Source organism: Cherax quadricarinatus, chromosome 37 (genome assembly GCF_038502225.1).
Source record: "Cherax quadricarinatus isolate ZL_2023a chromosome 37, ASM3850222v1, whole genome shotgun sequence".
Lineage (NCBI taxonomy): Eukaryota > Metazoa > Arthropoda > Malacostraca > Decapoda > Parastacidae > Cherax > Cherax quadricarinatus.
The window spans coordinates 32,920,202-32,937,752 of record NC_091328.1 but is presented as its reverse complement, the minus strand read 5'-3'; positions in this window follow the sequence as shown (position 1 = coordinate 32,937,752).

Genomic DNA, 17,551 nt, shown 5'->3' with positions numbered 1-17,551 from the left:
GTGAGCTTTTAATTAGACTAAGGGTCAAATATCTAGAAATGCAAGAAACCTCTTTCACATGCCTTAATTATTCAACGGAGAAGGAGCATAGGCACAGGAGTCATCCCACAGTCACAAAAAACAACGGATATAGCCCCACTCATCAAAGGTGGCAGTGAAGAAATTGCAAAGAATTACAGTCCGATAGCACTAACATCCCACATCATAAAATCTTTGAAAGAGTTCCAGGAAGCAAGATCGCCAGCCACTTGGAAATTGACAGCATGGATTTATAGCAGGTCGGTCCAGCATCTGACAACAACTGGACCACTATGACATGGTCTTGGATGCACTGGAGGACGAACAGAATGCAGATGTAGTATACACCGACTTTGAGAAAGCCTTTGACAAATGCGATCAAAGTGTAATGGCAAACAAAATGTGTGATACAGTAATAAAAGGAAAGGTGGGTACATGGATCTTTAACTTCCTAACCACCAGAACACAAAGAGTAAATAGTAAAGTCAAAGGTGACTATGGTGAAAAATTGTGTTCCACAAGGTACAGTACTCACTATGTCGTTTTCCTCATCTTCATATCTGACATAGACAGAACTGTAAGCCACAATACTGTGTCTTCCTTTGCTGATGAATTTGCATGACAGTGTCATCCACTGAAGATAATGCAAATCTCCAGGCAGACATTAACCAATTCTTCAAATAGGCGGCAGAAAATAATATAAAGTTCAATTAAGACAAATTTAGAGGAAATAAAAACTAGATTGTAGTGTAAAACAAATTCTAGCTACCCAGTTGAGCGAAAACTTAATGTGAAGGACCTGGGAGTGATAATGTTAGAGAAATCTCACTTTCAAAGATCACAACAATGTCTCTGCCACATATGCTAGGAAAATGATAGGGTGGATAATTAGAATCTTCAAAGACAGGGATGCAAAAATAAGAAAGATTCTCTTCAAATTACTCTCTCTAGGCCAGAGTACTGTTATACACTAACCACCCCTTTCAAGGCAAGAGAGAGAGACAATTTACGCCTGGAAAATCCTAAAGGGGCTAGTCCCAAATTTGCACACGGAAATTCCTCTCTACTAAAGCATAAGAATCGGCAGGCGGCGCAACATCCTCTTAATGAAAAGGAGGGGTGCCATGAGTACACAGTGAGTGCCAGGGGTGCCATGAGTACACTGAGTGCCAGGGGTGCCATGAGTACACAGTGAGTGCCAGGGGTGCCATGAGTACACAGTGAGTGCCAGGGATGCCATGAGTACACAGTGAGTGCCAATGGTGCCATGAGTACAGAGTGCCAGGGATGCCATGAGTACACAGTGAGTACCAGGGGTGCCATGAGTACAGAGTGAGTGCCAGGGATGCCATGAGTACACAGTGAGTGCCAGGGATGCCATGAGTACACAGTGAGTGCCAGGGGTGCCATGAGTACAGAGTGAGTGCCACGGATGCCATGAGTACACAGTGAGTGCCAGGGATGCCATGAGTACACAGTGAGTGCCAGGGATGCCACGAGTACACAGTGAGTGCCAGGGATGCCATGAGTACCCAGTGAGTGCCAGGGATGCCATGAGTACACAGTGAGTGCCAAAGATGCCATGAGTACACAGTGAGTGCCAGGGATGCCATGAGTACACAGTGAGTGCCAGGGATACCATGAGTACACAGTGAGTGCCAATGGTGCCATGAGTACAGAGTGCCAGGGATGCCATGAGTAAACAGTGAGTACCAGGGGTGCCATGAGTACAGAGTGAGTGCCAGGGATGCCATGAGTACACAGTGAGTGCCAGGGATGCCATGAGTACACAGTGAGTGCCAGGGGTGCCATGAGTACAGAGTGAGTGCCACGGATGCCATGAGTACACAGTGAGTGCCAGGGATGCCATGAGTACACAGTGAGTGCCAGTGATGCCACGAGTACACAGTGAGTGCCAGGGATGCCATGAGTACCCAGTGAGTGCCAGGGATGCCATGAGTACACAGTGAGTGCCAGGGATGCCATGAGTACACAGTGAGTGCCAGGGGTGCCATGAGTACACAGTGAGTGCCAGGGATGCCATGAGTACACAGTGAGTGCCAGGGATGCCATGAGTACACAGTGAGTGCCAGGGGTGCCATGAGTAAACAGTGAGTGCCAGGGATGCCATGAGTACACAGTGAGTGCCAGGGATGCCACGAGTACACAGTGAGTGCCAGGGATGCCATGAGTACCCAGTGAGTGCCAGGGGTGCCATGAGTACACAGTGAGTGCCAAAGATGCCATGAGTACACAGTGAGTGCCAGGGATGCCATGAGTACACAGTGAGTGCCAGGGGTGCCATGAGTACAGAGTGAGTGCCAGGGATGCCATGAGTACACAGTGATTGCCAGGGATGCCATGAGTACACAGTGAGTGCCAGGGATGCCATGAGTACACAGTGAGTGCCAGGGGTGCCATGAGCACACAGTGAGTGCCAGGGATGCCATGAGTACACAGTGAGTGCCATGGATGCCATGAGTACACAGTGAGTGCCAGGGATGCCATGAGTACACAGTGAGTACCAGGGATGCCATGAGTACACAGTGAGTGCCAGGGATACCATGAGTGCACAGTGAGTGCCAGGGATGCCATGAGTACACAGTTAGTGCCAGGGGTGCCATGAGTACACAGTAAGTGCCAGGGATGCCATGAGTACACAGTGAGTGCCAGGGGTGCCATGAGCACACAGTGAGTGCCAGGGATGCCATGAGTACACAGTGAGTGCCAGGGATGCCATGAGTACACAGTGAGTGCCAGGGATGCCATGAGTACACAGTGAGTACCAGGGATGCCATGAGTACACAGTGAGTGTCAGGGATGCCATGAGTACACAGTGAGTGCCAGGGATACCATGAGTGCACAGTGAGTGCCAGGGATGCCATGAGTACACAGTTAGTGCCAGGGGTGCCATGAGTACACAGTAAGTGCCAGGGATGCCATGAGTACACAGTGAGTGCCAGGGATGCCACGAGTACACAGTGAGTGCCAGGGATGCCATGAGTACCCAATGAGTGCCAGGGGTGCCATGAGTACACAGTGAGTGCCAAAGATGCCATGAGTACACAGTGAGTGCCAGGGATGCCATGAGTACACAGTGAGTGCCAGGGGTGCCATGAGTACAGAGTGAGTGCCAGGGATGCCATGAGTACACAGTGAGTGCCAGGGATGCCATGAGTACACAGTGAGTGCCAGGGATGCCATGAGTACACAGTGAGTGCCAGGGGTGCCATGAGCACACAGTGAGTGCCAGGGATGCCATGAGTACACAGTGAGTGCCATGGATGCCATGAGTACACAGTGAGTGCCAGGGATGCCATGAGTACACAGTGAGTACCAGGGATGCCATGAGTACACAGTGAGTGCCAGGGATACCATGAGTGCACAGTGAGTGCCAGGGATGCCATGAGTACACAGTTAGTGCCAGGGGTGCCATGAGTACACAGTAAGTGCCAGGGATGCCATGAGTACACAGTGAGTGCCAGGGGTGCCATGAGCACACAGTGAGTGCCAGGGATGCCATGAGTACACAGTGAGTGCCAGGGGTGCCATGAGCACACAGTGAGTGCCAGGGATGCCATGAGTACACAGTGAGTGCCATGGATGCCATGAGTACACAGTGAGTGCCAGGGATGCCATGAGTACACAGTGAGTACCAGGGATGCCATGAGTACACAGTGAGTGCCAGGGATACCATGAGTGCACAGTGAGTGCCAGGGATGCCATGAGTACACAGTTAGTGCCAGGGGTGCCATGAGTACACAGTAAGTGCCAGGGATGCCATGAGTACACAGTGAGTGCCAGGGGTGCCATGAGCACACAGTGAGTGCCAGGGATGCCATGAGTACACAGTGAGTGCCATGGATGCCATGAGTACACAGTGAGTGCCAGGGATGCCATGAGTACACAGTGAGTACCAGGGATGCCATGAGTACACAGTGAGTGCCAGGGATGCCATGAGTACACAGTGAGTGCCAGGGGTGCCATGAGTACACAGTGAGTGCCAGGGGTGCCATGAGTACACAGTGAGTGCCAGGGGTGCCATGAGTACACAGTGAGTGCCAGGGGTGCCATGAGTACACAGTGAGTGCCAGGGGCAAATATATCTTTATTTTCATTTTGTAAGGGAACAACTGAACCAGTAGGAAGAGTTACTATGACTTTGAGATCATTTAGTTTTTCACAACTTCTGATGGGCCGACAAACTGAACTTGTAACTCATGTAATAAACAAAACTTTTGGGTTATAACTTTATCACTTTCTTTATATGATCTGGGAAAATTAGTTTCATAATAATGCTCCTTCATCTTCTAAATACCTGCTTAGCTTCTAGCTGCTAACTCACGAGCGACCGTCAGTTGTTGTTACATCAAAATAACAGGAGACTGTTTCTCCAGCCAGACTTTCTTCAAAACTGATTAAGATCCATGAACTGTATGTCCACATTTAAGTATAAAAGAAATGTAACGTGAACTTTCATATTCACTCTTCGTTCGAGTGAACAACAACAATGTTAACCCCTCGTCTCGATCTACTACGGCTACTTACATGTAGTTTATACTACACATACAGATGTGCATGTGCATGTAGGGGTATACATACTCAATGAGTTTTCTTTTATTATCTCAATAGTTCTTGTTATTATGGTGCTTCATGTCATCTCCATGGCGAAGTAGGTAAGAATTCTTCCTTCGTAAGCCATGAGTTTTGTAAAACGTGACTGAAATGCTTGGAGGAAAGGGCTAGTAACCCCTTGTTATGTACACCTTTCTAAAAGGACAATGGATAAAATTTTAAAGGTGGATTGTTTGATTGTGTGTGAAGGTAGAATGTGAACGAAGAACTGACTATGAATATCATGAATGTAAAGAAGCTGGATATCATAACTCTAAGTGAAACGAAGCTAAAGAGGGTAGGATAATTTCAGTGGCGAGGTATAAATGGGATTAGGTCAGGTGTGTCTGAGAGAATCAGAGTTAAAGAAGTAATAGTGGAAATATTGAATAATCATTCTACGCAATATATTAAAATGATCCAGCTGCATAATTATGAATATAAACTCATTGAGTTATGCAAATTCAAATAAGAGTAGGATGTACATTATTAATGTACATTATTGTTAATTAATGTTTATTTGTAAGAAAACACTGAATAATGAGACAGATATTGATTTAATAAAGAAAATAACTACCCCTTTGTTTTTATTAGCATTGCTACACGCTTTTGCATACAATCGACCAATGTTGCGTTTACTGTGGCAAGTTCATCATCGTGGTATCAGGTCCTAATAACAAAAGCAATGAGCTTGTTCACAGCTGAATAGTCGCGTTTCGTAATCCTGCGTTTGGTTGTTGCCCATAGATTCTCAGTTGGGTTGAGGTAAGGAGAGTTTCCAGGCCAATTTAGACAGCTTAGTCCACTCTCTTCGAAGAATATCAGTGTGGCATGGAGCAAGAATCTGCTGGAAAATGCCTACTTCATCAGGAAAGTCTCTATCCACAACGGAAAACAAATGATTTGCAGGATTTCCTTGTATTTTATACTGTTCATCTTTCCCTCAAGAGTAATAAGCCGTCCAGGGCGCTCAGTAGTAAAACTACCCGAAAACATCTTAGACGGGTGCTTTGGGGCTTGTTGAATGTGTCCATTCCGAAGAGGTTCGTCTTTATTCCTTCTCACTACCCATGTATTTCAGAATGTTCCACGTCATCAGTGATGATGCAGGCAAGCTGTGCTAGGAGTCAGTGATGATGCAGGCAAGCTGGGCTAGGAGTCAGTGATGATGCAGGCAAGCTGGGCTAGGAGTCAGTGATGATGCAGGCAAGCTGGGCTAGGAGTCAGTGATGATGCAGGCAAGCTGGGCTAGGAGTCAGTGATGATGCAGGCATGCTGTGCTAGGAGTCAGTGATGATGCAGGCAAGCTGGGCTAGGAGTCAGTGATGATGCAGGCATGCTGTGCTAGGCGCCAGTGATGAAATAGATAGGCGGCTTCGTGCAAGACAAACTGTACATTAAATAAGAGAAAACAAGCAGTGTTAAGTGCCACTATTAGTATAGACAAGCAGTCCTAGGGGCCAGTGGTACATCGAACAGTGTAACAAGAACCAGCAAAAGAAGCAGGAAGTAAATGGCTGTGCTGCGCCTACCATTTATCCCAGATAAGCAGTTGTTGGCCAGTTTATCCATAAGATTTTTCCTCAGAGCTTATAACCATTCTCCGGCGAGTGGTTCATCAAAATTTCGGTCAGTTATGGAAGACGAGCGTCAGTAATCTGGAGGCTGCCGCTTTGATCAACTCTCGGTGAAGGAAGTAACGCAGGCCTCATTACCCTAACTACTGCGCACTAGTGCTGGGAGACTAAGCTAGACTCTTGTCTGCAAGTTAGGTTAACACTTTCCGTTTTGCCTGTATGCCTGGGATGAAAATTTGTCTTAGTAATAAGTTGTTGGATAGAATGGATTAGGGAAATATTGGAAGATACTGTGGGAAACAAGTGTCCTCCAGCATGTGGAAGGGACGCGTGACCAGAAGTACGAAAATCAAGTTTACCTGGAGTTTACCTGGAGAGAGTTCCGGGGGTCAACGCCCCCGCGGCCCGGTCTGTGACCAGGCCTCCTGGTGGATCAGAGCCTGATCAACCAGGCTGTTACTACTGGCTGCACGCAAACCAACGTACGCGCCACAGCCCGGCTGGTCAGGAACCGACTTTAGGCGCTTGTCCAGTGCCAGCTTGAAGACTGCCAGGGGTCTGTTGGTAATCCCCCTTATGTATGCTGGGAGGCAGTTGAACAGTCTCGGGCCCCTGACACTTATTGTATTGTCTCTTAACGTGCTAGTGACACCCCTGCTTTTCATTGGGGGGATGTTGCATCGTCTGCCAAGTCTTTTGCTTTCGTAGTGAGTGATTTTCGTGTGCAAGTTCGGTACTAGTCCCTCTAGGATTTTCCAGGTGTATATAATCATGTATCTCTCCCGCCTGCGTTCCAGGGAGTACAGGTTCAGGAACCTCAAGCACTCCCAGTAATTGAGGTGTTTTATCTCCGTTATGCGCGCCGTGAAGGTTCTCTGTACATTTTCTAGGTCAGCAATTTCACCTGCCATGAAAGGTGTTGTTAGTGTGCAGCAATATTCCAGCCTAGATAGAACAAGTGACCTGAAGAGTGTGATTGATTTTATACAAAAGAATGCATCATATAAGATATGAACGTATAAGATAACACGATACTTCAAAAAATACATGAATTATATGACACTATGAGATGATATGACACCGTAAGAAGATATGAAATAAATTATAGGACACTCATAATACGAAACAAAATAAAATTAGTGGACCATCAGTGCAGTGGAGACTGCAGTAAGAATAATGTAACTGATAAAGAGAAATAATTTAAAAATGACACACGAGCAAACACAATACTATGTAATAATTATTTTTTTCAATTTTGGAACCATGGACAAAGTACCAGTACCGAAACGCTTCGTAATAAAAGCTATATAATCCTTGCAAGCATGTGCCTTTGTTTGACCTTACTGACTCATACTAGACAGTGCCTTTGTTTGACCTTACTGGCCCATACTAGATAGTGCCTTTGTTTGACCTTACTGACTCATACTAGATAGTGCCTTTGACCTTACTGACCCATAATAGATAGTGCCTTTGTTTGACCTTACTGACCCATACTAGATAGTGCCTTTGTTTGACCTTACTGACTCATACTAGATAGTGCCTTTGTTTGACCTTACTGACCCATACTAGATAGTGCCTTTGTTTGACCTTACTGACTCATACTAGATAGTGCCTTTGTTTGACCTTACTGACCCATACTAGATAGTGCCTTTGTTTGACCTTACTGACTCATACTAGATAGTGCCTTTGTTTGACCTTACTGACCCATACTAGATAGTGCCTTTGTTTGACCTTACTGACTCATACTAGATAGTGCCTTTGTTTGACCTTACTGACCCATACTAGATAGTGCCTTTGTTTGACTTAACTGACCCATACTAGATAGTGCCTTTGACCTTACTGACCCATACTAGATAGTGCCTTTGTTTGACCTTACTGACCCATACTAGATAGTGCCTTTGTTTGACCTTACTGACTCATACTAGATAGTGCCTTTGTTTGACCTTACCGACTCATACTAGATAGTGCCTTTGTTTGACCTTACTGACTCATACTAGATAGTGCCTTTGTTTGACCTTACTGACTCATACTAGATAGTGCCTTTGTTTGACCTTACTGACTCATACTAGATAGTGCCTTTGTTTGACCTTACTGACTCATACTAGATAGTGCCTTTGTTTGACCTTACTGACTCATACTAGATAGTGCCTTTGTTTGACCCTACTGGCCCATACTAGATAGTGCGTTTGTTTGACCCTACTGATCCATACTAGATAGTGCCTTTGTTTGACCCTACTGGTCCATACTAGATAGTGCCTTTGTTTGACCCTACTGGCCCATACTAGATAGTGCCTTTGTTTGACCCTACTGGCCCATACTAGATAGTGCCTTTGTTTGGCCCTACTGACCCATACTAGATAGTGCCTTTGACCCTACTGACCCATACTAGATAGTGCCTTTGTTTGACCCTACTGACCCATAATAGATAGTGCCTTTGACCCTACTGACCCATACTAGATAGTGCCTTTGTTTGACCCTACTGGCCCATACTAGATAGTGCCTTTGTTTGACCCTACTGGCCCATACTAGATAGTGCCTTTGTTTGACCCTACTGACCCATAATAGATAGTGCCTTTGACCCTACTGACCCATACTAGATAGTGCCTTTGTTTGACCCTACTGGCCCATACTAGATAGAGCCTTTGTTTGACCCTACTGGCCCATACTAGATAGTGCCTTTGTTTGACCATACTGGCCCATACTAGATAGTGCCTTTGTTTGACCCTACTGGCCCATACTAGATAGTGCCTTTGTTTGGCCCTACTGACCCATACTAGATAGTGCCTTTGACCCTACTGACCCATACTAGATAGTGCCTTTGTTTGACCCTACTGGCCCATACTAGATAGTGCCTTTGTTTGATCCTACTGACCCATACTAGACAGTGCCTTTGTTTGACCCTACTGGCCCATACTAGATAGTGCCTTTGTTTGACCCTACTGGCCCATACTAGATAGTGCCTTTGTTTGACCCTACTGGCCCATACTAGATAGTGCCTTTGTTTGACCCTACTGGCCCATACTAGATAGTGCCTTTGTTTGACCCTACTGGCCCATACTAGATAGTGCCTTTGTTTGACCCTACTGGCCCATACTAGATAGTGCCTTTGTTTGACCCTACTGATCCATACTAGATAGTGCCTTTGTTTGACGCTACTGGCCCATACTAGATAGTGTCTTTGTTTGACCCTACTGGCCCATACTAGATAGTGCCTTTGTTTGACCCTACTGACCCATACTAGATAGCGCCTTTGTTTGACGCTACTGGCCCATACTAGATAGTGCCTTCGTTTGACCCTACTGGCCCATACTAGATATTGCCTTTGTTTGACCTTACTGACCCATACTAGATAGTGCCTTTGTTTGACCCTACTGACCCACACTAGATAGTGCCTTTGTTTGACCCTACTGGCCCATACTAGATAGTGCCTTTGTTTGACCCTACTGGCCCATACTAGATAGTGCCTTTGTTTGACCCTACTGATCCATACTAGATAGTGCCTTTGTTTGACGCTACTGGCCCATACTAGATAGTGTCTTTGTTTGACCCTACTGGCCCATACTAGATAGTGCCTTTGTTTGACCCTACTGATCCATACTAGATAGTGCCTTTGTTTGACGCTACTGGCCCACACTAGAGAGTGCCTTTGTTTGACCCTACTGACCCACACTAGATAGTGCCTTTGTTTGACCCTACTGACCCATACTAGATAGTGCCTTTGTTTGACGCTACTGACCCATACTAGATAGTGCCTTTGTTTGACCCTGCTGACCCATACTAGATAGTGCCTTTGTTTGACACTACTGCCCCATACTAGATAGTGCCTTTATTTGACCCTACTGACCCATACTAGATAGTGCCTTTGACCCTACTGACCCATACTAGATAGTGCCTTTGTTTGACCCTACTGACCCATAATAGATAGTGCCTTTGACCCTACTGACCCATACTAGATAGTGCCTTTGTTTGACCCTACTGGCCCATACTAGATAGTGCCTTTGTTTGACCCTACTGGCCCATACTAGATAGTGCCTTTGTTTGACCCTACTGACCCATAATAGATAGTGCCTTTGACCCTACTGACCCATACTAGATAGTGCCTTTGTTTGACCCTACTGGCCCATACTAGATAGTGCCTTTGTTTGACCCTACTGGCCCATACTAGATAGTGCCTTTGTTTGACCCTACTGGCCCATACTAGATAGTGCCTTTGTTTGACCCTACTGGCCCATACTAGATAGTGCCTTTGTTTGGCCCTACTGACCCATACTAGATAGTGCCTTTGACCCTACTGACCCATACTAGATAGTGCCTTTGTTTGACCCTACTGGCCCATACTAGATAGTGCCTTTGTTTGACCCTACTGACCCATACTAGACAGTGCCTTTGTTTGACCCTACTGGCCCATACTAGATAGTGCCTTTGTTTGACCCTACTGGCCCATACTAGATAGTGCCTTTGTTTGACCCTACTGGCCCATACTAGATAGTGCCTTTGTTTGACCCTACTGGCCCATACTAGATAGTGCCTTTGTTTGACCCTACTGGCCCATACTAGATAGTGCCTTTGTTTGACCCTACTGGCCCATACTAGATAGTGCCTTTGTTTGACCCTACTGATCCATACTAGATAGTGCCTTTGTTTGACGCTACTGGCCCATACTAGATAGTGTCTTTGTTTGACCCTACTGGCCCATACTAGATAGTGCCTTTGTTTGACCCTACTGACCCATACTAGATAGCGCCTTTGTTTGACGCTACTGGCCCATACTAGATAGTGCCTTCGTTTGACCCTACTGGCCCATACTAGATATTGCCTTTGTTTGACCTTACTGACCCATACTAGATAGTGCCTTTGTTTGACCCTACTGACCCACACTAGATAGTGCCTTTGTTTGACCCTACTGGCCCATACTAGATAGTGCCTTTGTTTGACCCTACTGGCCCATACTAGATAGTGCCTTTGTTTGACCCTACTGATCCATACTAGATAGTGCCTTTGTTTGACGCTACTGGCCCATACTAGATAGTGTCTTTGTTTGACCCTACTGGCCCATACTAGATAGTGCCTTTGTTTGACCCTACTGATCCATACTAGATAGTGCCTTTGTTTGACGCTACTGGCCCACACTAGATAGTGCCTTTGTTTGACCCTACTGACCCACACTAGATAGTGCCTTTGTTTGACCCTACTGACCCATACTAGATAGTGCCTTTGTTTGACGCTACTGACCCATACTAGATAGTGCCTTTGTTTGACCCTGCTGACCCATACTAGATAGTGACTTTGTTTGACACTACTGCCCCATACTAGATAGTGCCTTTATTTGACCCTACTGACCCATACTAGATAGTGCCTTTGTTTGACCCTACTGGCCCATACTGGATAGTGCCTTTGATTGACCTTACTGACCCATACTAGATAGTGCCTTTGTTTGACCTTACTGACCCATACTAGATAGTGCCTTTGTTTGACCTTACTGACTCATACTAGATAGTGCCTTTGTTTGACCTTACTGACCCATACTAGATAGTGCCTTTGTTTGACCTTAGTGACCCATACTAGATAGTGCCTTTGTTTGACCTTACTGACTCATACTAGATAGTGCCTTTGTTTGACCTTACTGACCCATACTAGATAGTGCCTTTGTTTGACCTTACTGACTCATACTAGATAGTCCCTTTGTTTGACCTTACTGACCCATACTAGATAGTGCCTTTGTTTGACCTTACTGACTCATACTAGATAGTGTCTTTGTTTGACCTTACTGACCCATACTAGATAGTGCCTTTGTTTGAACTTACTGACTCATACTAGATAGTGCCTTTGTTTGACCTTACTGACCCATACTAGATAGTGCCTTTGTTTGACCTTACTGACCCATACTAGATAGTGCCTTTGTTTGACCTTACTGACCCATACTAGATAGTGCCTTTGTTTGACCTTACTGACCCATACTAGATAGTGCCTTTCTTTGACCTTACTGACTCATACTAGACAGTGCCTTTGTTTGACTTTACTGACTCATACTAGATAGTGCCTTTGTTTGACCTTACTGACTCATACTAGATAGTGCCTTTGTTTGACCTTACTGACTCATACTAGATAGTGCCTTTGTTTGACCCTACTGGCCCATACTAGACAGTGCCTTTGTTTGACCCTACTGGCCCATACTAGACAGTGCCTTTGTTTGACCCTACTGGCCCATACTAGATAGTGTCTTTGTATGACCCTACTGACCCATACTAGATAGTGCCTTTGTTTGACCCTACTGGCCCATACTAGATAGTGCCTTTGTTTGGCCCTACTGACCCATACTAGATAGTGCCTTTGACCCTACTGACCCATACTAGATAGTGCCTTTGTTTGACCCTACTGACCCATAATAGATAGTGCCTTTGACCCTACTGACCCATACTAGATAGTGCCATTGTTTGACCCTACTGACCCATACTATATAGTACCTTTGTTTGACTCTACTGACCCATACTAGATAGTGCCTTTGTTTAACCCTACTGACCCATACTAGATAGTGCCTTTGTTTGACCCTACTGACCCATACTAGATAGTGTCTTTGTTTGACCCTACTGGCCCATACTAGATAGTGCCTTTGTTTGACCCTACTGGCCCATACTAGATAGTGCCTTTGTTTGACCCTACTGGCCCATACTAGATAGTGCCTTTGTTTGACCCTACTGACCCATACTAGACAGTGCCATTGTTTGACCCTACTGGCCCATACTAGATAGTGCCTTTGTTTAACCCTACTGGCCCATACTAGATAGTGCCTTTGTTTGACCCTACTGGCCCATACTAGATAGTGCCTTTGTTTGACCCTACTGGCCCATACTAGATAGTGCCTTTGTTTGACCCTACTGGCCCATACTAGATAGTGCCTTTGTTTGACCCTACTGGCCCATACTAGATAGTGCCTTTGTTTGACCCTACTGATCCATACTAGATAGTGCCTTTGTTTGACGCTACTGGCCCATACTAGATAGTGTCTTTGTTTGACCCTACTGGCCCATACTAGATAGTGCCTTTGTTTGACCCTACTGACCCATACTAGATAGCGCCTTTGTTTGACGCTACTGGCCCATACTAGATAGTGCCTTCGTTTGACCCTACTGGCCCATACTAGATATTGCCTTTGTTTGACCTTACTGACCCATACTAGATAGTGCCTTTGTTTGACCCTACTGACCCACACTATATAGTGCCTTTGTTTGACCCTACTGGCCCATACTAGATAGTGCCTTTGTTTGACCCTACTGGCCCATACTAGATAGTGCCTTTGTTTGACCCTACTGATCCATACTAGATAGTGCCTTTGTTTGACGCTACTGGCCCATACTAGATAGTGTCTTTGTTTGACCCTACTGGCCCATACTAGATAGTGCCTTTGTTTGACCCTACTGGCCCATACTAGATAGTGCCTTTGTTTGACCCTACTGATCCATACTAGATAGTGCCTTTGTTTGACGCTACTGGCCCATACTAGATAGTGTCTTTGTTTGACCCTACTGGCCCATACTAGATAGTGCCTTTGTTTGACCCTACTGACCCATACCTGATAGTGCCTTTGTTTGACGCTACTGGCCCATACTAGATAGTGTCTTTGTTTGACCCTACTGGCCCATACTAGATAGTGCCTTTGTTTGACCCTACTGACCCATACTAGATAGCGCCTTTGTTTGACGCTACTGGCCCATACTAGATAGTGCCTTCGTTTGACCCTACTGTCCCATACTAGATATTGCCTTTGTTTGACCTTACTGACCCATACTAGATAGTGCCTTTGTTTGACCCTACTGACCCACACTAGATAGTGCCTTTATTTGACCCTACTGGCCCATACTAGATAGTGCGTTGTTTGACCCTACTGACCCATACTAGATAGTGCCTTTGTTTGACACTACTGACCCATACTAGATAGTGCCTTTGTTTGACCCTGCTGACCCATACTAGATAGTGCCTTTGTTTGACACTACTGCCCCATACTAGATAGTGCCTTTATTTGACCCATATTAGATAGTGCCTTTGTTTGACCTTACTAACTCATACTAGATAGTGCCTTTGTTTGACCTTACTGACCCATACTAGATAGTGCCTTTGTTTGACCTTACTGACTCATACTAGATAGTGCCTTTGTTTGACCTTACTGACCCATACTAGATAGTGCCTTTGTTTGACCTTACTGACTCATACTAGATAGTGCCTTTGTTTGACCTTACTGACCCATACTAGATAGTTCCTTTGTTTGACCTTACTGACCCATACTAGATAGTGCCTTTGTTTGACCTTACTGACCCATACTAGATAGTGCCTTTGTTTGACCTTACTGACCCATACTAGATAGTGCCTTTGTTTGACCTTACTGACTCATACTAGATAGTGCCTTTGTTTGACCTTACTGACTCATACTAGATAGTGCCTTTGTTTGACCTTACTGACTCATACTAGATAGTGCCTTTGTTTGACCTTACTGACTCATACTAGATAGTGCCTTTGTTTGACCTTACTGACTCATACTAGATAGTGCCTTTGTTTGACCTTACTGACTCATACTAGATAGTGCCTTTGTTTGACCTTACTGACTCATACTAGATAGTGCCTTTGTTTGACCCTACTGGCCCATACTAGACAGTGCCTTTGTTTGACCCTACTAGCCCATACTAGACAGTGCCTTTGTTTGACCCTACTGGCCCATACTAGACAGTGCCTTTGTTTGACCCTACTAGCCCATACTAGACAGTGCCTTTGTTTGACCCTACTAGCCCATACTAGACAGTGCCTTTGTTTGACCCTACTGGCCCATACTAGATAGTGCCTTTGTTTGACCCTACTGGCCCATACTAGATAGTGTCTTTGTATGACCCTACTGGCCCATACTAGATAGTGCCTTTGTTTGACCCTACTGGCCCATACTAGATAGTGTCTTTGTTTGACCCTACTGGCCCATACTAGACAGTGCCTTTGTTTGACCCTACTGGCCCATACTAGACAGTGCCTTTGTTTGACCCTACTGGCCCATACTAGACAGTGCCTTTGTTTGACCCTACTGGCCCATACTAGACAGTGCCTTTGTTTGACCCTACTGGCCCATACTAGATAGTGCCTTTGTTTGACGCTACTGACCCATACTAGATAGTGCCTTTGTTTGACCTTACTGACTCATACTAGATAGTGCCTTAGTTTGACCTTACTGACTCATACTAGATAGTGCCTTTGTTTGACCCTACTGGCCCATACTAGATAGTGCCTTTGTTTGACCCTACTGGCCCATACTAGATAGTGCCTTTGTTTGACGCTACTGACCCATACTAGATAGTGCCTTTGTTTGACCCTGCTGACCCATACTAGATAGTGCCTTTGTTTGACACTACTGCCCCATACTAGATAGTGCCTTTATTTGACCCTACTGACCCATACTAGATAGTGCCTTTGTTTGACCCTACTGACCCATACTAGATAGTGCCTTTGTTTGACGCTACTGACCCATACTAGATAGTGCCTTTATTTGACCCTACTGACCCATACTAGATAGTGCCTTTGTTTGACCCTACTGGCCCATACTGGATAGTGCCAATTACCGCCCAAACACACTCCCAATAATGTGCCTGACAAACTCGACATCTCAGTTCCATGATGACAATTTGGAGCTCATTCCCCTACACCTCTCCTTCTGACACTACACACACACAATAATATATATATATATATATATATATATATATATATATATATATATATATATATATATATATATATATATATATATATATATATATATATACATGTATGTATGAGAGTATAGTTTTACCAACGCTCTTATATGGGTGTGAAGCGTGGGTGATGAATGTTGCAGTGAGGAGAAGGCTGGAGGCAGTGGAGATGTCATGTCTGAGGGCAATGTGTGGTGTGAATAAAATGCAGAGAATTCGTAGTTTGGAAGTTAGGAGGAGGTGCGGGATTACCAAAACTGTTGTCCAGAGGGCTGAGGAAGGGTTGTTGAGGTGGTTCGGACATGTAGAGAGAATGGAGCGAAACAGAATGACTTCAAGAGTGTATCAGTCTGTAGTGGAAGGAAGGCGGGGTAGGGGTCGGGCTAGGAAGGGTTGGAGGGAGGGGGTAAAGGTGGTTTTGTGTGCGAGGGGCTTGGACTTCCAGCAGGCATGCGTGAGCGTGTATGATAGGAGTGAATGGAGACAAATGGTTTTTAATACTTGACGTGCTGTTGGAGTGTGAGCAAAGTAACATTTATGAAGGGATTCAGGGAAACCGGCAGGCCGGACTTGAGTCCTGGAGATGGGAAGTACAGTGCCTGCACTCTGAAGGAGGGGTGTTAATGTTGCAGTTTAAAAACTGTAGTGTAAAGCACCCTTCTGGCAAGACAGTGATGGAGTGAATGATGGTGAAAGTTTTTCTTTTTCGGGCCACCCTGCCTTGGTGGGCATCGGCCGGTGTGATAATAAAAAAAAATAAAAATATATATATATATATATATATATATATATATATATATATATATATATATATATATATATATATATATATATATATATATATATATATATTTATATGTATATATGATATCTAGAGAGGTACCACCTCTGGAACTGTTCTGGGGATCCTCATCCTAAGAGAAAAGAATGAACTTACTTCAGGGAAAACTCAAGGTTCTCTCCGGAGCTTATTGAACATTTTCTTCTTCTATCCTCCCCTATATTCTATGTGGATTGTATTTAAAGACAAAATACATGAACAAAAATTCAATTTTATATATATATATATATATATATATATATATATATATATATATATATATATATATATATATGTATATATATATATATATATATATATATATATATATATATATATATATATATATATATATATATATATATATATATGATCGACACCATGCCTAACCCTTCTAGGGTAGGGTAGGTGCCTGAGTCCGAGCTTTAGCTCATAAGACTGTCATTCCCATTTGCCCCCTTGGGGTGGGGATGACAGACCAGAGAGGCCTAGCTTGTGGCTAGGCCTGGGGACAGTTGGTCCCAAAGATGAGGAGGTACTTGTGCCTCCTCCCATGGGAGACTTAGGTCTCAGACACTCCCTAAAGAGGGAGCCAAGGCCGGGCCACCACTTGGAAAAGGCCCGGGCCGGGAGAATACCGGCTAATCTTTAACTAACTAACTAACTATATATATATATATATATATGCAAAACAAACACTCTGAAAGGATAGTGAAATTCCAAGCGCTTTCATGACTTCTCACATTATCAAGGAACTATAGTTCCTTGATAATATGAGAAGTCACGAAAGCGCTTGG